This window comes from Podarcis filfolensis, assembly GCF_964270895.1.
Source record: "Podarcis filfolensis genome assembly, chromosome: 13".
NCBI lineage: Eukaryota > Metazoa > Chordata > Lepidosauria > Squamata > Lacertidae > Podarcis > Podarcis filfolensis.
The window spans coordinates 30,946,384-30,972,261 of NC_139615.1; the positions used below are offsets into that span (position 1 = coordinate 30,946,384).

Consider the following 25,878-nt stretch of genomic DNA (forward strand, 5'->3'; position numbering starts at 1 on the left):
TTCTTGTTCATGTACTGCTTCCCATTACAACTTTGAGATTGTGCCACTGGAATTGCATAATAAGGCTTCCATGTAACAAGCAAAGAAATGGACTGCCTCTATCTTGGCACTCTCCTTGGGGAGGTTTAGTAGACTTCCTCAGTGCTCACCTTTAGTGGGCATGGAAAACATTTAAGCAGACTTTTTGGGGTGTTTGCTAATTTTCTGCTATTTTTCCTTCTCTTCTGTCTTCTGCTGTTTTTATTGCTGTACATTTATTTCCCCCTCTTATTTTGTGTTATTTTGTTCTATCTGAGGATATTATAAACCACCGTAAAGTGAACATTTTGTTGTGTGGATACTTTTCAGCACAAATAAATTAGAAGCTGTACTGTTGGATGTTCATATGCCCTGGTGTCTGCTGCTATTCATAGCTGCTGGAAATCCATGTTCGTAGAACTATAAAGATGACCCTTTCTAAGAATTCCAGCCTCTTGTCATCAAAGTTGTCTATACAATCAGACATAGAACAGACTATGCAACCGTAGGCTTCTGTGTGCACAGTACATAATACAAAATACTTATGGAACAATAGCTTCAGATGACTTGGGCAAGTGAGCCAAGCTACACAGCTACCATGTAAAGTTAAAACACACACTCAAACACATATATACCTCACTGTCACTAATCAGTCTAAACATATATATAAAAAAATGTCCAGTAGCACCTTAGAGACCAACTAAGTTTGTTCTTGGTATAAGCTTTTGTGTGCATGCACACTTCTTCAGATACACTGAAACAGAAGTCACCAGACCCTTATATATAGTGGGAGGGTGGGGTGGGGTTTTCTCAGGAGGGTAGTAGGAGATGGGTGATTGACTCAATGGGTATGGAAAACATACCGCAACCCTCCCTCCCACTATATATAAGGGTCTGGTGACTTCTGTTTCAGTGTATCTGAAGAAGTGTGCATGCACACAAAAGCTTATACCAAGAACAAACTTAGTTGGTCTCTAAGGTGCTACTGGACAATTTTTTAAATATTAAAATATTATTATTATTTTATATATTTTGACTGTGTCAGACCAACACGGCTACCTACCTGAATCTAGAACCACTAATCAATCTGTTCTGGGACAAATATCTTTCCTGGCCACTAGTATAATAATGGCTTAAATCAGGGGTTGGTATTCTTTGGGGACACGTGGGCATGTTTGCAAACTGGAGAAACTATTACTGCTCCACACGCACATGGCAACGAAGTAAGTACAAACTGCAACCTGTTCCGTGGGCTGCAACATAATGCTTCTTTCACCCCGTGTCAAAAGTTGTATACTGTATCTGTTTATGCTCAAAAGGAGGATATATGCTGTGACCTCCTCGTGACTGTCATAAGGGCCTTATAATGTTAAAATATTCTGAGCCTGTTTAGCAGTGGTTGCTAGGTGAAAAGTTCCTGGCAGAGAGGGAAAGAGGCAGGGCTTGGGTCAGGCAAATTTCACTCTGATTGGCTAGAAAATTAATCAGACAATTAATGGTCAGTTGGAGATCAACAGTCCAAGAGAGAGTGTGTCAGTGAGAGATTCAGCCGGTCAGTCAATCAGTCAGTAAGGAGTTGGTTGGTGAAAGGAGGTGTGGAAGTACGGTAATTTGCTTGAGGGACAAGCCAGCAGCAGTGACTCTTAAGTCTGTGACAACTGCCTGCTAGCACCTCAGGTCCCCAGTAATAGGTGTCAGATCTCCCTTTTGTATATAAAGTCCCCTTAATAAACCATTTTAAAGATAACCCTGCCTCATCATACATCCAAACTTAACCACATTACTAGGCAGCCATGAAGCCTGAAGGAACTGACAGCAGTGAAGAAATTTAAAACACACAAACATTAATCTCAGGGTTGTATGTTTAAGCCCCTGTTGGACAAAAATATTCCTGCATTGCAGAACTTGGACTAGATGGTCTTTCGGTCCCTTCCAACTCTACAATTCTATGGGCAATTGTGATATAGATAAGTGAGGCTGCGTACCTGGGTCCCCTGTCATTGCTGTGGCAGAGGTAGGAGCTCTGCACCCTAATTTCAGCATGGGCAGAGGAGGGAGGGACCCCGTGGGCACCAGGGAAAGCCTCCCTGGGCAGCCCTGTGCCCACAGGCACCATGTTGGTGACCCCTGGCCTAGATCTTCATTTTGAGCAAAACCCCACTACCTCCATCCCAAGGAAATGTTATTTGATGCAGCAACTTGCTCCCTAGCGTCCTGTTCCCTTATAACAGGGGTTGGGGACTTCTGGCCTGCAGGTCCAATCCAGGGGCTCCAGTTTGCCCTGAGACACCATTTCATTTCCCCCACCTGTCAATCATCTGACATCGTTCTGCAGATGATGTCAGTTGATGGGCAGGGGAGTGAGGTTCAATTCTTTGTTGGCTGCACGAGCCAGTTTCTGTCCTGTGAAGCCAAGGCAGAAGGATTTACCCAGTCACCCACTGATGGATGGATGTTTGTTAAATCCTACAGCCTTGGGGCATTAAATCCTGCTCAGTTCTGCAAGATTCCCAATGCAAATCCTTTCTGAATCAACCCCTGCTGAAACAACAGGGCTTTCCCCTCCATTTTAGAGAGCTGTTTTTCTCTGGGACTTCAAAGCAGCAAAACACCTGATGTCATTGTGAAGTCAGGTGATTGACAGGTAGGCAGTCCCTGTAAGATTTCAGTCATGAGGTCAATCGTGATAAGGATTTGGTCTGTGGAGCAAAGGAATGCTCCCGATCCCTGGCTTACAGCATTGTTTTGTGCCCCAGAGGTAAAAAGGGCACACAAGGTCTTATCTGTATATGTTTAGGAGGGCTGCTTGGCCTTAAAAAAAAAAAATTTTTTTTTTAATTCTCTTTTCTCTTTGGAAAATAGAAAAACATTTTCTCTCCTGTTCCCCACCCGTCACTGTCACCACCTCCTGTCACACCTTCCACCCTACTTTTGTCCCCGTTCCTTCCAGCAAGTGGGGCGGGGAAGTATGGTGCGATGATTCTGTGGCTTGCAGCATTTAGCTTCCAACCCTCTCTTAATGTTGCTCTTGCCTTTTCCCCCTTTGCATGTAGCATTTTCCTCATGAATACTCCCTGATTAAAAGCATCAGCTTCTCCTTTCTGGTGTTCTTGACAATGTTCACTCATCTAACTGCCTATTCATCGAGGGAAGATAAGGCATGCGGGGAGATGAAGCCTTCTCCTTTTCTGACTCCCCCACCCCACTCCGCCTTCCTCACAGTTTCCTCCCTCCTTTCATTCATGCTTTTCCGTTCCTTCTTTCTTTAACAAGCTGGGTGCAAGCATGCGGCAGTTCCCTCCCCTGACATGTGTTCGATGCTGTAGCCCCAAGTGCAGCACTTTAGGAAAAGGAAGGAAATGTTTCTCCTATGGCATCTCCCCACACTGGTCACATCCAGACTATACATTTTTAAGCTGTATGTGACCCTCCATGGGACAGCTTGAGGGCGGGCAGGCTATAAATGCATACTGTAAAATAAATAAATAAACAATACCACTGTGATAAATAAATAAATTCAACCCAGGCTCAGGAGCCAGGGATACCTGCCCACAGTCCCAGCTAGGCCTTTCCAGCATGCATAACCAGTTTGTTCACCAGCCGTTTGCTGTTCCCACAGGGGTGTTTTCAGCTATTGAATTTTGTTCTTTTATTTGCGTGAAAACAGAATTACGGTTCTGCGCTGCATTGTTCACCACACAAGGGGACTGCTTCCTGCCACGAAGTTGAGGCAGAGTGAAGGCTCCAAGGTCACCCAGGCCCCTGTTCCCTCACTGCGTACAAGGGGTGTAAACAATGCAACAACACTTTCCTGTCCTAACCATCTTCCTCCACCTCCATACACCCTGCTGTCCCCAATGCTGGAAATACGATCAGTCTTGTCAAGAAAAGAGGGAGGCAGCTAGTCCCTGCTGCACTAAATGACTTGATAATGGGGACTTAAACAACCACCTGTCAGTTGGCGCTCCCCCCCCTTCCCGCACGGCTGCCATTACCGTTGGCAAGGGCAGAATCGGAGATGAATAAAACGATCCCTTTCCCTCGTTATTTTGGGCGAATGCTGTCATGATGCACATGTTTGTTTAGCTGATTGGCTTTATGTTAATGAACCAGACTCAGTTCTCTCTGCCTCTTTCAGTCAGAGGGCTGTGGAAGAGGGAAGAGGCGAGCCGTTTTATAGATCGCAGAGCATGGAAAAATACTGTGCGGTTTGCCTTCTATTATTGGAATCAAGTGATCTCCAGAGAGGAGAAGGGGTTGTGAAACTTGAATGTGCAAAGCTACAGGATCAGAGGCCCCAGCAGCTATGCGCTTTCCAGAGGAGGAGAAAGCAAAGACTTCTCTTGGTTGAATTCGAGTGCTCAAATTTGTTTTGTGTGCAAGCTTTTGAGTGACACAGAATTCTCCAGGCGCAGGAATTCAAAGCAAAACCCCAAAAGCATTTGTTTAAAAATGGCATTCATCTCTGGGATGGTGTTGCCTGAGAACGAACGAAGCAGAGTTTTCTCTAGGACACCAGGAGAGTTGGGTTGTTTAAAAAGACTATGAATCAGTTAATACGTTATCAAGCTGCAGGCAGAGAGTTCTGATTTTCCTGAGGGAGGATTAAGATTCCCTTCACTCAGAAAACTTCTGCATCAGGAAGGAAGTTAGGCTCCACCCTTTTCTTGATGTGCTAGTTTTCTATGTGCAGAGTTATCCACACACAAAACCACCGCTGGAGAACATTCAAATATGCAAAACTAAATAACATGCCTGAAGTGATACACAATTCAGGAAAAGCTGTACCACCTGATTCTGCTGAATGTACAAGTTGGCTCTATTTGTGATAAATATGCTTTAATAAAACCTTAAGGAGGCAGTTCCTCCCCACCCCAGTGACAACTGAACTTGCTTAGAGGCCGCAGACTGATAAATGCCTTGGGGCACTCTCGATAGAACTGATGGACAGAACACCCTGAAAACAGACTTGGCTGGCTGACACTCCACACAGCAATTCTTTTAAATAAACTTTATTTAAACACTAAAACCAGTAATTACTGGAGCAGAATACCAAAGTATGTTTCACATCATACATAGGGCATTCAACAAAAGGGTCCCGTTTCTGTTTCAAGCTCCGCTTGTTGGCTATATTAATAATCCCGTATGACAAAACTAGTGATTCCATGGCTATTGCTACTAACTAATTCTACTAGTAATCTTCCCTGGCAACTTAATTTATGTATTTCAGATATTTGGATACTGCTTAAAATTCAGAATTATTTCTAAGACGTGTTTTATAAAAAAAGAAAAATCAAGTTTCTTGTTGGCATCTGAAAGTAATGATCCTGCACCCTCCCCCCGATTCTCTCCAGCACAAGTCCATTAATGTTTCTGTACAGGGCTTGGGGCACATTGGGAAACCAGCCAGGAACAAGCAGAGCAGCCGGAGCTCCGTCAAGGTGGGTTGGCTGCATTCCATGCTACAGCATTGCCTTATCCTACTGTGCCACTCTCCCATTCCCTTTCCAACTGGGGCGAAAAGGTGTGCAGTATGCAGAGTTGTAGAAGCTCTCCACATTTGCCTGGGCTGTTGTTGTGGTCAAGCATCTGGCCCAAAGGTTCTGTGTGTGGTAGACACAGAGCACGGATGAGCAGCTGGGAGTGGGCTGGACTGGGATACAGTTCAGTCCATGGTAGCAACTGCTCTTGTGCCATTCCTCTGACAACACAGCTGATGCCATCCTCTACTCAGGCCAATCAGGACTCCCAATTGTGCCCCGCTAGGCCTTGTTTGATGTGGGTGTGCTCTTGTGCCCCTAATCTGCTCCTCTTCAAATGTAGCTACCCTATTTCTTGGAACATTTAAAATACAAGAGGCCACCTTATACCAAGTCTGTCTAGCTCTAGATTGATTGATAGCGTTGCTTCCGGCAGGAGTCATTTCCATGCCAGGAATTGAACCTGGGACCTTGTGCATGCAATGCAGATGCTCTGCTAGGAAGCCATGGAACCCTTTTTGGAAAGTGTGGGTTTCCTCCTGCTACCTTAGAAATTTACTCAGAATCATAGAGTTGGAAGGGGTCATGAGGGTCATCTAGTCCAACCCCCTGCAATGCAGGAATATGCAGCTGTCCCACACGGGGATTGAAGCTGCAACCTTGGTGTTGTTATCAGCACCAAACTCCAACCAACTGAGCTATCCGAGGTTGTTTGCCTCCCTGGGGTAAGGACATAAGAAGAGCCCTGCTGGATCAAGCTAAAAGGTTGATGTAATCCAGATTCCTGTTATGACAGTAGCCAGCAAGATGGCTAGGGGAAGCATGCAAGCAGGACAAGAGCTCAGCAACACCCCCACCCCCACACACTTACTTGCTGTTGAAGTAAGAACAACCAAACCTATTTGGTTCAAGGCAGAGCCTGTGTCTCATGCCTGGGTAGGAAGAGCTTTAAATTCCATTTTCTTTCCCTTTTGGGTGCATGCCATGGATCTTTGGACAAGCTCTCCATTAACATTACGAAAATGAAGTCGAATTTGAGCTCTGACATCTGTTTTATTGGTGACTTTTGGGTCATGAACAAATGAGTTCTCCCTGGCGCAAATATACTTGAGACATTCTATGATAGTCATTTTTCCAGCACCATTTGGTCTAACCAAGATAAAGGATTCAAGAACGTGATCACTTGCTTGTCTTTGTCCTCTGCTCCAAAGCTCCTCACACTGAGGATGCTCATTTTATCAGTCCTAGACATTTTTAAAAGCATATTCCTTTTTCTATAAGCACTGTCTAGTATTGTTCGTAAACATTGCAGCCTGATGAGGCGGGCCTCAACTTCCGGTTCTTTTAGATGATTCTCTGCCCCTCTCCTTTTTAGAGCTTCTTCTAGTTTGACAAGCTTTTCAAGATGGTTTCCAGCTCCAGAACAACGCTATTGTCCTTTTGCAGCCATAGTACCACATAAATAATCACAATATGGGCCAAAGCATTGCTTCTTTCCCCCAACATCTGGTATTCGGAGACATAACTGCATCTGATACTGGAAGCAATATATATATACCCTGACTGGCAGCCATGGATGACTTTATCCTCTGTGAATTCATCTACTCCCCCTTTTAAAAAAAAATTAAAATGTCTAAGCCGGTGGCTGTCACTACATCTTGTGGTCGTGAATTCCATCGATCTGCTGTGCAAAGAAGCACTCTGCTACCATCTAGTGGTGTCTGCTGGGCCAGGTAAAGATGTCCTTCCCCAAGGTCAACAGGTGATGGACTTTGCTGCTCTCGGTACCCCCTCAAACCTCAAAATTTGTATACCTTCCAAATGAATGTTTTCCGATACCTGTGCCTCATAAATCCTGTACCTGGTGAATGGGCTGCTGTTGTTCATCTTCCAAAAACGAATGTCCAACCATGAGAATAGTCCTCTCCCATCTCCTGTGACATCCTGTCGTGAAGGCTGCTGTGGTGCAGCCATGGGCTTGCACACATTCTTATGCTAGGTAGGAAGCAAGGGGGGGCGGGGCGAGCCTTGTGGCTAGTGCGTGGGCTTGTGCAACAGCTTTTGGCATTGCTTGAACCAGACACAGCTGCAAGACATGCGCTGACACGAGCTGGCCAACTGCCTCTGATGCTCCCCACCACCTGCCACCTGCCGTATGGGAGGCAAGCAGCTCCCCACTGCTGGCTTCTCCCCACTGCTTGCTTTGATCACTCACGGCCTGCCCATCTCAACTCTGCATGCGTACCAGCTATATTCCAGGACATATTGAGGGGTATGAAAATGATGGCTGCAGATTGTCCCACGGGTTGTCCATGGTCATCTGCAGGATTTCCCCCCAGTTTGGGTGGGGAGTAAAATGCTGAAAAGAGGAGGGGAGCCGGCTAACGTCTCACCAAAAATGAGAAGGATAGTGCCCGTACATTTTGCCTTATATCTCATATGCCACAAATGCTAGAAACTTAATAAAAAATTTTAAAAGGTGGGGATGTGGGGATTGTGACTCCTCAGAGGTGGGACAGTAGCCCTGCCCTGTGGACACCCATGGACTGAATCAAGAATAGCAGGTAGATCGGGCAGACTAAGGTCAGAACTCGGGAAATAGAAACTGGCAACAGTGTGAGCATGGGAAGGTGAGGAGAGTTTGGAAAGCAATGGCACCATCAGGCGGGACTTTGGGGCAGAAGTCTCAGACCCAGTTCAGCTGAGTGAATAGGAGGGCCCCCAAATGCACAAGGACTGGCTTGCCATCTAAAGATGGTGGTGGCGGGGGGAGAGACCCATTAAGTACAGGAGGCAGTGGAAGACACAAGTGCCTGGCGTGCTCTGGTCCATGGGGTCACGAAGAGTCGGACACGGCTAAACAACAACAAATAAAATTAGCTAATTGTCCCACTCCCTGAAAATAATTTAGAAGGAACATTCAATAAAGAGGATGTCTGGAAGTGACCTGAGTTTGATGGGGATTTCTTCCCCAGAGAAAGTCCAGCACAAGCCACATTTCAGAGACAGGAGGAACAGCTTGTTTGCTTAGGCAAGCTTCTAGTGGTGTGCAGCAGCCATGTTTACTTGAGACCGAAGTCCTGCTGAGTTTAATGGGACTTCTTCCCACATAAAGGCTTGCCGTTGCGGCCCTGGCCTGACAACGTGCTGCTGTTTTACTTTGTTCACCTGTATTGTTTTGACTTTGTGCTGCGCTAATGAGTCCATGTTGAGTCGCTTGCCGCTGTGATTTTTTTTTTTTAATTAAAGAGAGCTGGGCTTACTAAATAATGGAATGAGATGGTGGTCCTTGCTAGCATGGGCTACCCAGTGCTTGGCATGCCCCAGAAGCCTTCGTAATCAAGTTGGGGAGAGCGCTGGGGCTGTTTTCTTCCTTGGCTCTGTCTTTGGCACTTGCATCTCTCCCGCTGTTTACTCCTCCTGGCTTCTGGCGCCTTAGGATATCTGTATGCGCCTCCATCCTCCACCCGCACTCATCCATTTGAGGCCTGTCATTGCTGCTGACCCATTCGGTTAAGAATCCTTTCCTTTCATGCTTCCGGGCTTTGCTTTCCTGACTGCCCCCCCCCCTTGAAACGAGGGAGGAAAGAAGGGGAAAGAAGAAGAAGAAGAGACGAAAGAGAGGGATGAGTTCATGCTGGCTCATTTGTGTGAGTGTGAAAAGGCCAACGGCAGCACTGGGCTATACCAAAGAGCCCCGACACAGTCATAAAAACAGAGAGCAGGAGAGGGAGGGAGAGAGAGAGAGAGAGAGAGAGAGAGAGAGAGAGAGAGAGAGAGAGCGAGCTTAGGAGCACAACAAGTCGCCTTGGCATTGCCTCAGGATTTGAGGGGGAATCTGTCTCATTTTGGAAAAATTAATGATTCCAACATAATTTGAAGAGCATTCATTATATGGCTCATTAAAAAGACATTGCGCAGGCCAAGTGGACTGGTGTCTGCCGGCTCAAAGGCGTCGTTGAGGGCCTTTCCTGAGGTCTGTACTAGGAAGCGTGGCAGAGGGGTAGGAACGGTTGCAGAATTTGTGGACAAGATGTGCCTTTTCCCCTTCTCCGGGCCCACTAGGGGCCACTTAGCCCTGACGCTCACCAGAATGAGATGATAAAGGTTTTTTCCCCTCCTGGGTGGTACCAGTTCAGGCTGCAGATAGCGGGCAAAGAGAAGAGCAGCAGTCAGACAAAAGGCAAAGGGATGAAAATTCAAAGTGTTGGTGCTGACCTTTAAAGCTCTAAACGGCCTCAGTCCTGTATACCTGAAGGAGCGTCTCCACCCCCATTGTTCAGCCCGGACACTGAGATCCAGTGCCGAGGGTCTTCTGGCTGTTCCCTCATTGTGAGAAGTGAGGTTACAGGGACCCAGGCAGAGGGCCTTCTCTATAGTGGCGCCCACCCTGTGGAACGCCCTCCCATCAGATGTGAAGGAAATAAGCAACTATCCTACTTTTAAAAGACATCTGAAGGCAGCCCTGTTTAGGGAAGTTTTTAATATTTAATGCTCTATTATTTTTAATATTTGATTGGGAGCAGCCCAGAGTGGCTGGGGAAACTCAGCCAGATGGGTGGGTTTTAAATAAATTATTATTATTATTATTATTATTATTATTATTATTATTATTATTATATCTGAGGCAGAATAGCAAATGGCAGCCACACCTGCCCCCAAGTCATGGTGTCTACTACCCAACAAAGCTGGGCAAATTATTTGAATATCCATCCTGGTGGTAAAAATACAATGAAAATAAATGTAGTAACTAGAAACTTTCTGTCGTTTCATGGCACCTCTAAAATTGGCTGTCTTGGGCAGCTTGTTTGCTGTGCCTAATGGTAGGGCCGGCCCTGGAGATGGAGAAGGATTCAGATCTGTGTGGCATTCTCCAATACAAGCTCCATTCAGCTACATGGGAGCTGCGCAAACCCCATGCAATGGGACTTCCACAGGGCAACTTTCTGTCGACTGCAGCCCATGCCAGTTAAAATGCCAAGTGCCATTTCAGGTTTTTGCCTCAGGGACTGAAACATATTGGGCCTACCCTGTTTGTGAACATATATTTTCCTGCAGTTTGATTTCCCTGGTTCAATGCAGTTCTCTTGCTTCTCCATTGCCATTGCTCTTGCAGTGGGTGCCATTGCAGTGCAGTTGTTATAATAATACACAGATAATACACAGGGCATCATAGATGCCATGGGACATAATCCCACCCTTCATCAATTTCTAATCAGTTTTTGGCATTGCTTTTTGTTTTTGCACATTATTCCCAGGATAAGTCTCTCCACCACAATAAATATCAGATAATATAATGATGAATAGGAGCAAGGTTACCAACTCTTCTTCAGCCACGTCCTGCCATTTCTTTCTCCAGATTTTGTTTTTCAGTGGATGTGTGTGCCTCCCCCATGAAGGTCTGTGAGACAGGCTCTCCCCCTGCACCATCAAACTGGACTAATACATACCGGTACTTCCTGCTGGTGCCACTCCTCCAAAACCAGGGCAAGCATGAGCAAAGTGCTGAGAAGGATTTTGCTCTCATTGCTTAAGAAATTGAAATCTATGGCCGAGTAGAGAGGCATTTTCTGTATAAAAAGAAAAGGAGAGAAAGGAAAAGACAAAGCAAAAACCCTCCCAATCAAGAAACACAGTCTGAAATCTCAGACGAAGTTTCTGAAATGCAAAAGCCCCAATCCTTGTGCATTTTGAGCAAATTGGATGCAACTTATCCATGCTGGGTAGACGAGTGGCTGATTTATTTATTTAAAACATTTCTCTATCTTGTGTTTTTGCCTCAACATGAGGTGCCCAAGGCAGCTCACACAACATGATCATCATTAATACAAAATGCAACTTAAGCTACAATCCTGTTCATACATTATATAGGGTGTTATGCATGCTTTCTCTTCAAGTGAATTCATATGACGGGTAGATGAGGTCTCAGCTGCACAGCATTTTGCAGCACACTCAGACACCCTGTAAGCAAAGGAAAGAAAAAAAAATGTTTAAAGGGGTGATTTGGGGCTGGAGATCCTGGGCAAAAGACCCTGAGTTTGGGGTTCATGCTTTATCCTCTAACAACACCCCAGTTCCTTCCTTACCTTATATTTTTAACTAGCTTGCTTTAAAAGTCTTTGATAAAGTGAATGAAATTAGCCACCCCCGCCTTCCTACTTTTGCATTCCCTTTTCTGAATGTTTCCTCCTCCCTTTCTTGCTTTAGTTAGCACACAGGAATGAGAGAGGGTGTGGGGAGGGATGAAGAAGGGAAATCAACAAAAAGAGCATTTGGGGATTTTTCAATCCTTTCTCATCCACTGCACTGCGTGTAAAAAGCTGGTAAAGGACACTCAAGGACGACGCTATTGAGAATCTCTCCCTTCTTCCCTCTTTGCAAAGGAGAAAAAAATCTGACAACCTCCCGGTTGATTCTTGATACTGCCTTGCAGGTCTCCTACCAATTTTCCTTACTGAACCATCGGACCTTAGTTTTAGAAGAGAATATGATGCACCACCTATTTCTTTCAGCTCTCCCTTCCTATATGCATGATCCTCCCTGTTCAGTATCACTGTTCTCTGTGCCCTTGAAAAATCTCCAGATTCCTCAGCTCTTTTAGGATGCTTCTTCAATATCTTAAAATGCTTTAGATTTGTAAGGCAGGAGGTGGTGTCTGAACTCAAGACTGCTTGCAGGATTCAACCCCAAGTGAAGCAAGTGCACAGGTATAATCAGGCATGGACTGCTGGATAGTAGCAATGGTGCTGGATGGGAAACTTAGAGCCATTGTGGTATAGTGGTTAGAGTGTCGGACTAAGACTGGGGAGACCCGGGTTCAAATCCCCACTCAACCTTGATGAATGAAGTGAAAGAGGGGACATGATTATGCTGCCCTGAATTCTTTGGAAGAAAGGCAGGATGCAAATATAATTAATAATACACATTTCAAAACATTTTGGGATTGTACCCTCAGAGTGCCACCAGGAAGTTCTCAGGCTGTGGTCAACATGTGAATCTGGCCACCTGATGTAGAAGGAAGCCCTAGTTCATCACTTGAGGGATGTTGGGAAGAAATCACAGACTGCAGTTACTCAGTGCTGAGTAGAAGGCACACTATACAGTGGTACCTCTAGATATGAACTGGATCCGTTCCGGAGCCCCGTTCGCATCTAGAGGTAAACGTAACTAGTGACGGTGCGTCTGCACACGCGTGCATCGCTTTTCGCCACTTCTGCGCATGCGCGTGACATCATTTTGAGCGCCTGCGCATGCGCAAGCGGCGAAACCCGGAAGTAACACACTCCGTTACTTCCGGGTTGCTGAGGAGCGCAACTTGAACACGCTCAACTCGAAGCATATTTAACCCGAGGTATGACTGTATGTGCTCACACATACTGTTATTTTCTGTATATAAAACCTGTTCCCAGACTGTGGCCTGTGGACCACAGGTGGTCCACAAGCTTCATACAGGTGGTCCACGGAATGTCTGCATTAAATATCCACATTGATTTTTAATTGAGTTTTTGTAGTTTCTTTTATTTCTTGTGTTACAGTTTGAATTACATGGCATTCAAATCGCAACACAGTAAAATAAAATATAAGAAACAAAAGAAGCAATAAAAACACAGTCGCACAGCATCTAGCATCGCACTTGCTCCAACAGGCAGAAAACATGATGAAGCAGTTCACCAATTTTCAAGTGGTCTACGGGAAAAGTGAGTTTTGCAACCGCTGGCATATAACATCGCATCTGTTACTTTTAAAGAAGTAGGTGGTGTGATATGAGTTAAAGGAGGATAAGTGGGGCTGCAAGACACCTGCAAAAGAATCCCTCCCACCCCATACTGCTTACACCATTGGCAATTTCAGACCTGAAAACACTGCCCTTCAGTTCCAGGATGTATGCTTGGGCTTGTGGTTATCCAATAGCGAGTGACACACACTCTGTATGTTCAGAGGCACTTCTCTGGTGTTTCATTGTTGTTGAGCTGAGCAATGGGCTCATGTTCCAAGTGGTTTTAATCTGCATACTGTACTTTTTTAAAAAATGAGATTTAACAGGGCTGAAGCCAACGTGGGCCTTCCTCTCTGTGCTTAGATGCATGGTGATTATTGCAGTTGCTTGGGATAAATGAGACTTTTTATTAAATGTGTGGCATGCAATTATATCTGTATTTTTAACAAAAAAGGAAAGAAAAGAAAACGCCAAACAACATTAATCCTAAACTGTGTGTATGTGATTTTCATCAGAACCATGGCACACAGGAAGGGGAAATTTAACCCTTCCCTCCCAGACCACAACCCCAATGAAGATAGCCAGTCCTCCCCTCACCCTATTCTGCAATTAGCCAGGAATTAGGAAGCTCCCATTGGCTTTCCCCCCTTGTGTCTAACTGCAGGCAAGGTGAGCTGGGTGGTATTGTCGGGATTACGGTTTGGGAAATGGGGGGTTAAACTTCTCCTCCCTGTGCGCTGCAGGATTAGATCAACAAAGAGAGATGCAGCTTCATGCTACATATTTAATGTACCATGTAGTTTGGTTGTTACATGTTTTATGGCTCAGCCTTGGCATATTTTGTGGCTCAAATGGTCCTGGATTTTCAGATTTAGAAATCTAGATTACATGGTGTTTATTTGCTTGGTTTCTAATCCTATTATACAGGACAAAACAGCCATCACTTTGCATTGATAATTTCCTCTTTCCTGCAGCTGCCATTATATACAGTGGTACCTCGGGTTACAAATGCTTCGGGTTACAAACGCTTTGGGTTACAAACTCTGCAAACCCAGAAGTAGTACCTCGGGTTACAAACCAGGAACAGAACGGAAATCACGCTCCGGCAGCGGGAGGCCCCATTTGCGAAAGCGCGCCTCAGGTTAAGAACGGTTTCGGGTTAAGAACAGACCTCCGGAATGAATTAAGTTCGTAACCCAAGGTACCACTGTAGTCCCAACAACCAATAGCATGCATGCTAGCTGGCCTAGATAGTCAGATCCTTGAAAAGGCAGAGACTTCAATACTTCCTGTTTCCTACTAAACATGCTCACTTGCTGCCTGTACCAGCAAATAGAGTATTGTCCCAAAGACATACGGGGCAGCGTGTCTCCACTGTCCTCACCCAAAGGGGCCTAGTTCCAATGCAGTCCTGATTTGACACTTCTAGTAATGCAGCTTGCCAGGCATACAGGTAGGATTTGTACCATCGGGAGGAAATGGTTTAGTGATACACCTCGGGCTTCATCATGGCTAAGAACAGCATTCAGTTTGTCCCAGGAGGCATTGTATTCCTTAACTCCATGGCTATGTACATGCTATATCTTTGAAGCATGTTTTCTTCTCAAAGAATTTGGGGCACTGTAGTTTACCCTAGTGCCCTGAATTCACTGATAAAGGAATAAATGTGCTTTGAATGTGCATTAAAAGAATAGTGTGTACACAGCCTTAGTCTTTGTCGTGCTTCTCCCATTCAAGTGGTGACTTACAAAAGGGAGCAGGGATGCTGTGTAGCACTCTTGTCTTCCCCTCTCTCTTGCCTTATCTGTTTGTCTTCAGGGTACTCTTGCTTTGAGCAGCAGGTGCTACTGACCCAGTGTCTTGGGTCCAAGGCGAGTGGCATCCCAGACCTATTTGTCTTTTCCCAAACACTTGAGTTTTTGTGATGCTACTGCTGAATGCACAATACTCTTATGTTTAACAGGGACCAGAAAGCGGTTGCATAGATAAATGCCATGTAAATAATTCATCGTAAATGACAATCATTAAAACAAATGAACAAAGGCATGTTTTGTGAAAGATTATCCTGGCTAATTTTTGTTTTCTCACGGGTGCTCTTTTCGTTACACCGCTGCTGCAGTTTATTTCTTTGCAGTTCACCTTGCTTGGAACAATTTTCTCTCATCCTTCTCCAGATTCAACATAGTCGCTCTTATTGTTTTTCAATCTATTTTCTTCTCTCTCTCTCTCTCTCTCTCTCTCTCTCTCTCTCTCTCTCAGAATGTCATAGCAAGGGAAGATTCAGCATTCAGCATTAGTTGGAGAAACCTAGTGAGTTGGATGGTGATACTTAAAAATTGCTTCTCTTGGGGGTGTGGTGTTCAGCAGGTCCAAAGTGTACATACGAAGAGCCCTGCTGGTTCAGACCAACAGCCTATCTAGTTTAGTATCCTGCTTCCCATAATAGCCAAGCAGATGCCAACAGGATGCCCTCAAACAGGCCATGAAGTTCTCCGATGAGTGGTATTCCCAGGCATGTTGTGACCTCTGTTTCTGGAGGTAGCATATAGTTTCTTGTGGGTTTTGCTTTTATCTTCTAAACACGTTCTTCCATGATCCTCAACACAGCCACAACCTGAAGTGACCTGTGTTGGCCTGGGGGTGCTACCACCATTTATTCCCTGAAATAACTCGCTTAAAATAAATAAGTGAATCTTGTGTGTTAAAATAAATAAGTAAATCCTGTGTGGCAGTGCATTCTGGTAGTCCCAGATGCTATCAATAGTGGAAAAAACCCAAAAAAACTCAACCAACCATAGTTCCGTATCAGGTAGATTGTTGGCCCTGATTTTTCTCTCTCAAGTTTCCTATGACCCAGTGAATGGTCTGGGAAAATACGATGCTGTGATGCTACTGAAGCTGAGCAGGCTTGGCTAATGGGAGACTTGTGTAAGTCTGTGTAAGAGTGGAAAATAAGTGTCGTTATTTTTTAAAAAATTCTTGGTTTGCTGTGTGGTTTATTTACTCAGGCTGCATTGCGGAGTCCTAATTGCATTTGCCCAGCCTGCTACACCTGAGGTTCACATAAGGATTAGGAAGCCATATCCCTACCACAATGCCTCAAAACATCATACTGAAATAAGGAAACCCTGGTTTGATGGGTGTGGAGAGCAACTGAATCGTCAGGGCTAGGTCTGATCTGGCATGGAAGACTTTACAGAGGGTGAGCAGCCAATCAAGAATTTAGATCTAAGAGATTCTGAAGCCAACAGAGAAGCTCAACATTGGTCAGGCCTTTCAGATTGGGTGTTTGGTTGAGGTTTTTGGCTGTGAGATGAAGCTGAAGAACTCCAGGCTTTAATTCCACAATGCCCGCCGCCAGCCCCGCAAGACTTCCTTCCCTGGTTCTTTTGTTGTTTGGGTTATTGCATTATGTAGATCACAGTGGCGCTGGTGCTGTACAGAAGCCCAGTCAAGAAGGCCTCCACCCTCACTCGCCACCTTTGCAAAACTTGCAAGCTCGTGCGTCAGAAGCCAGAGAATGGCACTTGAGTGGAAGCCAGGGGACAAGAAATGGGACAAAAAGGGTCAAAACAATGACAGGCCTTGATGGATGGAGGACAGTAGAGGCGCCTGTTGCTTTCCTGGAATTGGGCATGGCTCCCTCTCTTGCCAACCCTTGCGGAATGAGACTCTTGTGAAAGCTTAAACGTTTGTGTCATCTCTCCCTCCTCTTCCCACTCTGTCTCTCTCACCCCAGGCCTTGGAGACCTTGAATTAAAAAGCACAATGAGAGAGGAAGGAGAAGAGAAAACAGTCTCATTCCCTGGCAGGACAAAGGATCAAAGAGGCATCTTAGGGTTGCTTTCTCCAGGCGTTTGGCACCAGTTGCCGTCAGCTGCCTTCCAAACCAAAAGGCTCTTTTAAAGCTTTGGGAATCCATTGAGAAGGTGGCGGTAAAGCAAAGGGAGGCTGCAGAAGGAATAGGCCTATCTCTCTCTCTCTCTCTCTCTCTCTCTCTCTCTCTCTCTCTCTCTCTCGGCTTCTCTAGACGTCCTTTGCTCATGATGATATCAGGCTGGTTACACATGATCTCGCGTTCAGTACTCTTTGTGCCTGCAAAAGTTTGGCGGCGGACATCCTGCTTCGTTTCGAATTGGCGCATGTCCCATAGCTTCCTGCTGAAATTCTGTACCTTTTTATGCTGCAAATGTTCCCATGTGTGTGTGTGTGTGTGTGTGCGCATGCGGGTGCGTTGCCCTGCTTTTGTTGCGCTGCAGTGCGTTGCGCTGCAGTGCGAAAGAGCCCCTTCCAGACAAGCATAATGCAGTAACATTGGGGAAGCATCGCAGAACAACTAATAAAGCAGAATGGTGATGTGTGGATGCATCAGTAGAAATCTACTGCTAATGCACTGTTATTGTGTCAGTGGCGTGTTGCAGGATACACCCACAAAAAACACGCCAACCAGTTTGGATAAGGCTTTTCCCTTCTCTCTCTTTGCATGCCACACTTTGCCAACATCCCATGGTTTTCATGGGCCTAGCGCCTTCCGGGCTGTACATGTGAAAGATCATAGGTCCTATGAAATGCCACGAGACATCCCTGGAGGTAGTGGAGCCATAAGGGCAGAACTTTGGTGCAGAAGGTTCAGAGTTCAGCAGAATGAGCAGGAGGAAACCCAAACGCAGCAAAGCTGGCTTACTACATTTAAAATAAGTGAAATTAGAAATAAGTGAAATAATGATTTCTAATTCCCGCGTGAGACCGTAATTTCCTGACTGCACCATTGCCTGGAGGAGGCTAGCCTCTCCATAATGTCCCACACTGTAGATCAAATGTGGGGCTCCCATCAGCCCCAGCAAGCATGGACAGTAGCCAGGGAGGATGGGAACTGAGTTCAGCAACATTTGGAGGGCCAAAGGTTCCCAACACTTATTGTGGATCTTGGAGGGGGGGCAGGTGGGGAATGTGCTTAGTGATGGCTTACTTGTTGCATTGATTTCAGCAGAATCAAAGCGCAACTAACTTAGTCTGGATTTGACACATCAGCACTGGCTCTCTTGACTGTATTTTTATTATGGCTCAAGTGTGGAAGGTGAGGCTTTCAAGGTCAAGGGGATCAGCATAAAGCTGCCTTTTTTATTGCAGTAGGTTTCCGGATATGTCAGCGGTTCTGACATTTGCACAGCTGCAGCTCAAGAATTTTTAATACATAACAGATGAGATTGGATACATCCTGGATTGAAATGCCACTTAGGAGATGCATGTAACTAGAAATGTAAAATTTCTGTGAATTTTGAAACCTTGCGGTGTGGTTTTGCGTGGAGTTTGTCAGTGAGAGTGCCAGACACAGACCTTTTGAAGGAAATGTACTCAGTAATTAACTTTCTAATCAAAACTAATCTTATTTTACTACTTTAACACCATAAAATGCATCATTTATAACCTATCATGTAAAATTTTGCTGTTTGGATTTTTAAAAAAAAAATTACAGGAAACCCCCCTCCCCCCAATTTTTTATTTCTTTCTTTTGCGGGATCTGTAGCACCACCTAAGATAATAAGCTCCAGAATGAGTTTATGACTACTAGTAGGTATTGTTCAGTAGCATCTTCAGTAACTGAAGTTGGAAAGGAATGGTCTTCCTGATCATAAAGGCTGATGACCCCGTTGAGGGTGTGAGTGTCTTCTTCCTGTGGAGCATTCCTCAAGGCCAATTATTATTATTATTATTATTATTATTATTATTATTATTATTTATTACTTTTACCCCTCCCATCTGGCCGGGCCTCCCCAGCCGCTCTGGATGGCTTCCAACAGGATATTAAAAACACAATAAAGCATCAAACATTAAAAACTTCCCTAAACAGGGTTGCCTTCAGATGTCTTCTAAAAGACAGATAGTTGTTTAGACAAACTTGCCCTGTGACAACCTGCCCACAATTTATATATATATATATATATATATATATATATATATATATATATATACACACACACACACACACACATAACACATATATTACATATTTACATATTTTGTCTTTTTTATGTACTGCAGTCACATCTCTATCTAGCCTAAGATTACAGTAGACATGACTTTGCAACCAGCAGTGCTAGAAACTTGCCCTTTATTCTTTAAGGGAAACTGAGCTATTTCAGAAAGCGTAATTCTGCAACCAATACCACATTCTTCCCTTTTCCTGCTCTCCCAAGGAGTTGTGGCATACGCTCCAGATTCCAGATTGCTGGACTCACTTGTGGGAGGTTTGGTGAGACTCTGTTGCCTTTCACTCTCTTTTAACTTCATATAATCCTGTGAAATGATGACCTTCCTAGGTGGTAGGAAGATCAGGCTCAAGGGAACCATTTACCTTCCATAGCATGTTGTAGACTGGTTCAGCCAAAGACCTATGTCATATGCAAACGGCATCCCTAGCATCTCAGCTGGCCAAAATGGACTTAGGGGCTGGTTCCTCGTTTCAAAGATACAGCCCACTGAGGCAGCCCTTCTGATGGTTTGTGGAGTCTTCCAGTGCTTGGAAGTTGGATCAGATTCCAGGCTTTTCCTTCCGGAGGGAAGGAAGTGCAGGAGCTGTAGGATTAAATAGTGGCTTGCTGATAGTGAAGATGCCAACTGCTCTCTGGTGGTCTGCAGGCTCTAATGCAGCCTGACTATGCATGAAAACGCCCTTGGGCCTCTTTGCCACTTTGGGTAAGGCTGTGTGTGCAGGTATGTGCCTCTATGTGGATGAGGGCAACTCTGTGCTTGTGGTGTTTCGTCTGCGCTCGGTTAAGTTTCCTGTGGCTCATTTGCGCACAATACTGTTGGTGGAAATGGCCTCGGGGGGTCAGTGGAATTAAGTGTGTGCATGCTGTTCTCAAGGGTCATGGGTGTTGGGGGTTTCCCGTTTGTATGGGAAATGACATGGGGAGTTGGAGAAGGTCGCAGGTGTGTTTTCTGTTCTCACTGTTATTGCATACGGTTAATTCTGTTCAAAGCATTATGTGTTCCAATATATCCCCGTGCCCCATAAGAAAGAATCCTACAAGAAAAGTAGGATTCTGCAACCTGTTCTCTATGTTTAGTTTAATGACTGATTTTATTAATTTAATGAGACTCTTTATACGTTTCCTTCCTGCTGTATAGCACACATTTTCCTACTGTACAATTTGTCCTTCTGCAGCCTCCCCCCTCTTTTCCCCTATTTATTCCACTACTGTTGCTGGTCATGGGAAAAGGCAGAGAGCATGAGATCTTCTGCAGATACCATTCTGACATCTGAGATTTCTCCAGCTGCTGCCCATGTATTTTCAAAAAAATTATAATCATGAGGGCTAGAAGCTCATTTTATAAAAATAAAATAAAGCTAGACTAGGATGCTTGGAAAGCTAAATTCTGCATCTAAGCTCACGTTCTATGTCTTCTATATTTCCTTGTGGAACTGCGTTGCCCACTTGTTCTCAAATGTATTGTGGAGTCATGAGGACTAGACACTTGTTTGTGGGTGTTTAAATGAAAGATTCTCAGGATGCTTAACTGCAGGACAATGAGTTGCGAATTTACTTAATTCAACCTTTAATCCAAGGCTCTTTTGCTCAATTACACCTCCCCTGCTGTGGCCAAAAGGATTCCAGTTTTGCCAGCTTCTCTGCTATCTATTTTATTTATTTAGTTCCCATCTTTTCTCCAAGGAGCTCAAGGTGGTGTACATTGTTCTTCCTTTCTGCATTTAATCCTAAAAACAACCCTGTGAGGTGGGTTAGACCGAGAGGCAGTGATAGGCCCAAGGTCACTCGGTGCGTTTCATAGCTGAGCAGGGATTTGAACTCTGGTCATCTTGGTCCTAATTCAACACCCATACCACTACAGCAGCTTGGGGGTGAAGGCAGGAGAATGGGCTGCTGAAAGAAAGAGGCAAGGGATACAGCAGCTATAATTCCACACGCACCACTTCAAGGTGGGGGTATCAAGAATCAGGCTTCCATCCATTGGTGTGATGATCCACCTAACTTGCCAACTTCAGCTGCATCTTTGACAATTTCTGAAATGAATGTTGTAGCAGTGGGGGGTCCAGGAAGCTGCCAGTTCACACATTGTGTGAGTGGATGGTGCTTTAGAGTGGGGAGGTGCCCTAGTGCAATGTGCAAGCTGACTCAGATGCTTCCTGAGCCAGCGCCATATGCTTCCTCCCATTTTCCCCCTCTCCACGTGACATCTGATGTTGGCATTCTCCATGAATTCCCAATTTTCCAGGCACCGCCTTTCTGAGGCTGAAGCATTGTGTGGCTGGGGGAGGGGAAACGTCTTGCTTTCCACGAGGAGCCCCCTACCTGCCACTCAGGTGTTTGGAAGAGAGGGTGGGGTGCGTGGCACCTGCTCCAGCCTGGTAAGTGTGTGAACCTGGTAAGTGTACGAACCAAGCCTGCGTGGGTTTTGTTTTCGTTTCCTGTGGTTGTTGCAGGTGGCAGGCAATCGATCTCTAGCCTGGTGAGTGAAGTCCCAAGACTGCAACTTGGGGCGATGCAATAAACAAAACAAAAATAATGACGGCCTCCTCTCTCGTTTCCCATCTTTCATTGTGTTTGTGTTTTAAGTTTTTAAACAAAAAAATCTTTCCTGATGTTGTTTTGTTTAAAAAACGAACAAACCCCACACCACTGTTTTCCCCAATATATTTGCCTCCAGCACCCACCGTTCATCCTCCCCCACCCACTGCCCCCAATCCCTTTCTGAATTTGTTTGTTCCTGAATTTCCTCCTTTCCTGTCCTTAACCAGGCGTCGGGCGAATTGCAGGAGGGAAGAAACCTGGACTCTGTTCCCTTTGTTTAAAGTCACCAGGTTAGTATCCGGGGTGGTTGTATTAACTGGTGGGATCCTCTCCCTTCCATCCGTCACCGTTTTAACTGTTCCTCCGAAACCACACCACCAACCCACCCAGTCACCATTCTTCCATTGCAACCACCTCATGTAGCACTTGGACCCCTTTCCTTATTTTGCGCGCATATATATGCTTTTTAAAGTGTAATTGGAATCTTAGTCACCATGATGCCTTTCAGGCTTGGGAGGAAACCTCTGTTGCTTGTTTTGTGGATTTTTGCTAAGGCGAACAGTGAATCGTTTGTCAGTGCCTGCTGATTTAGAAAGGGTCACTAAAGCCTCACTTCCATGCTGTTCCTGCCCAGTGAGGGATCAGGACTGTTGTCACCTGATGATGAGCAAGCTGATGTTGGTCTCTGCTCCTGCTGTCTATGCTGCTCAGGCATCGACAAACCCGTCAATTTCAGTTTCTGCCAGTTTCGTGTGCCCTTCTACCAGTCTTAAATTCAGTTTGCCCCTTTGTGATTGTAAAAAAAAAAGTAAAGTGGGGGAAACGTATGGATGAAAAGCTGTATGCATTTTCACAATACATGTATTTCGTCTTACAATTTTGCCTAGTGTGAGTATTTTTTGCAAGCAGTTTCCCCCAAGCAGAATGTAGTTTTTGCATGTTACTTTCACAGGCGTACGCATTTTTTGTACATGTTCTTTGGCTGGACAACTTTCATTGCAAAATCCAGAGAAGTGAGACAGAGAGTTGTGTTTCGATTTGTGTATTGGTTTTGGAAGTGCCAATTCAGGAAGTTTGCATTAAACGGCAAATGGAGCAAATTTGTTTCCCCACCCCTGTCTATGCTCTGTTGACCTCCTTGGCTTGGTTTGTCCCTGCTTACAGCAGTCCTTACAGTGACTAGTGTTTTGCTGGCAGTCTTTTCTCTAGCTTTGTGGGGCGGCTTGGGGCTTGGGCAAGGCGCCATCATCTCATTGCTATAGTATAGCCCTTTTGCTGGCCCTACACATTGGGCCCACTCCACAACTCCTTTTTTCCTTGCTCTCGTCACTGCTCACCATTTCCTTATTGCTGTGCCAAACTCCAGTGGTGGAGCCCGTAATCCCAGAATTGTAGAGTTGGAAGGGACACTGTGGATCATCTAGTCCAACCTCCTGTAATGCAGGAATATCCAGCCGTCCCAGGGATTGAACCTGCGACCTTGGTGTTAACAGCACCATGCTCTAACCAATGGAGCTATATCTGGGCATTCTTCATTTTGGAGAGTGCAAGTGAACAGGCTTGTGCAGTGGCCTGGCTGAAGCTTATATCCCTAACTACGGACTCTAACGGCCTTTATGCTGAAGGGGTTCCATTTTTAGCCTGATGACTGTGGCTTTATTGTAAGCGATGGCTTTAAAAACCAAACAAGCCCAACACTAATAAAAATCTAATAATAGGAATGCAAAATGCACTCTAGCCTTCGCAGCAGCAAACCCTGCTGCGTCTGTCACAATAATAGATTTTATTTCCATGGCAAGCGCTGGCTTTGAATGTTCTGGGTGAGCTGCATTTTGAAGTGAGACAGCTGCCAAGAAATGCTTAAGCCTATTTAAATTAGCAGAGAGCAGCGGGGTATGTGTGTGCGGAGAGAAAAGAGTGTAAAAAAGGAAACATATCAAGAGAGAGTAGAAACTTGTACTGCCATTATTTATTTATCATTTATGTCAGCCTTGCTAATAGGCCCCGGAAAGTTACTAGCTGCAAAAATTTGTTTACTAATCCTGCTGCCTCACACATACCTATGACGTTCAGTGCAATGCTGTGCCTTGGAACTAAGGGCCTAATGACATCTTATACCAGGGGTAGAGAATCTATGGCCTGTCATATATGGTTTGGACTCCAACTCCCATCAGCCTTAGGTAGCATTGTTTTAAAATGGATTTATTTATTTATTTATAAACCATACTTTCATTGGGACCTGAAGCAAAGTATGGCAATGAAAACACTGAACAGGTTAGTAAGAGTTGATTGGCAAAGGATATCACGTTTGAAAGGCGTCTCTGAATACTGTTTTTAGAAGATGTCTACAGATGAGCAGGGATATAGATCCTGCCAAATTTCTACTGGCAAGGGCAGGACCTGCCACATTAAGGCTCAGACTGAACTTCAGGGGCATGTGGGACACCAAAAGTGTCCCTGTCAGGAGACCTCAGTGGTTGAGGGGCGCAAAAAAGGGAATCAGGTGGTTCAGATGGCTAATGGGAGTTGTAGTCCAGCAATATCTGAAGGGCCACAGGTTCTCCAAAGCCATCTTATATTAAGCACAAGAGCCTGCTTAAAGCTGCTGCTTTAATGGCGAAGGAAAAGCAACCCCATGAGATATGCAGCTGCCCTTTCCCAGACAAAAACCCTCTTTGTTGCTAGATGCCCCTGAAGTATCTGGGAGCAAATAGTTGTTGCGAGCTGCGGGCAGCCATTTTAGTCCATACTGTATTCACTGTATATTCGTGCAGCTTTAGACTGTAATCCGAACCGGCTTTACACTGAAATAAATGGCACTTACATCTGAGAAAGCATGCATAGGATCAGTGCCAGATTTACCGTACGTATAAGCTAAACAAGCTACAGCTTAGGGTCCCATTCTCTTGGGGGCCCGCAAAAAATGTAAAGGGAAAAAAACCCTGGATGTACATTTCCAAAATATAATATAAAAAACAAATAAAATAAAACCTACATTGTCAGTGTTTTGTGTTGTGTAGGCTCCTATGATGTAAATAATGGGCCCCGCCTGCTAGCTTGCTCCCTAAAATATCACATATTTTGTGATGTGCAAATGGCTTTAGATACCTATGAGGTCCATAAATTACCATATAGCATATATTCAACACAAAAACAGCGACAATTTGTTGTTGACAAAGGACAGCTAGACATATAAAGGGCGCCATTACCTTCAGTAGCTTAGGGCCTTATCAGACCTAAATCCAGCCCTGCATAGGATGCACCACAGGGGCTAGTTCTTTCCTAGTTAACCAAGGTCCTCCTTCCTCCTCTCATTTTTCCTCACTGTGGTGGCCAGAGGTTGTTGTTGTTTAGTCGTTTAGTCATGTCCGACTCTTCGTGACCCCATGGACCAGAGCACGCCAGGCACTTCTGTCTTCCACTGCCTCCTGCAGTTTGGTCAACCTCATGCTGGTAGCTTCAAGAACACTATCCAACCATCTTGTCCTCTGTCGTCCCCTTCTCCTTGTGCCCTCCATCTTTCCCAACATCAGGGTCTTTTCCAGGGACAGATAGGTAGCCGTGTTGGTCTGCCATAGTCAAAACAAAAAAATTTTTTTCCTTCCAGTAGCACCTTAAAGACCAACTAAGTTAGTTCTTGGTATGAGCTTTCGTGTGCATGCACACTTCTTCAGATAATTGCAACTCATTACCAAACTTAAAACCATGGAGAGACCTGGTCTGAACAAAGACATTGGATTCTTATCTCATTATACATGACAAAGCCATTTTTCACCTTCTCAGCCCTTGCTTTTTCCTGTAAGACCTATTGCAGTCGTTAAGAGTCGTCAACAGGCTCATCACAGCTATCTGCCAACCACCCATTCCCACCACCCTTCTGAGTAATACCCCTCCCCACCTTCTCACTATATAGAAGGATCTGGCAACTTCTGTTTCAGTGTATCTGAAGAAGTGTGCATGCACACGAAAGCTCATACCAAGAACTAACTTAGTTGGTCTTTAAGGTGCTACTGGAAGAAAATTTTTTTTTTGTTTTTCCAGGGAGTCATCTCTTCTCATGAGGAGTCATTGGTTATAGGCCATCTGGAATTTGAGCCATGGGGTTATGCGGGGGAAGCAGGGCTATTAT

The 25,878-nt window shown here is 45.0% G+C and overlaps 1 protein-coding gene across 10 annotated transcripts in view; it reads left to right on the forward strand.

The window, feature by feature from the left end:
* Positions 1-25,878, forward strand: part of SRCIN1 (SRC kinase signaling inhibitor 1) — a 321,699-nt gene that overhangs the window by 84,363 nt on the left and 211,458 nt on the right. For 3 of the 10 annotated variants that reach the window (XM_083582373.1, XM_083582372.1, XM_083582374.1), the window contains one exon: positions 21,977-22,039. The exons of the other annotated variants lie outside the window; for them this stretch is intronic. The gene's annotated coding sequence lies outside the window, so the exon portion shown is untranslated. The remainder of the gene's footprint in view (positions 1-21,976; positions 22,040-25,878) is intronic. 10 annotated transcript variants of the gene reach the window in all.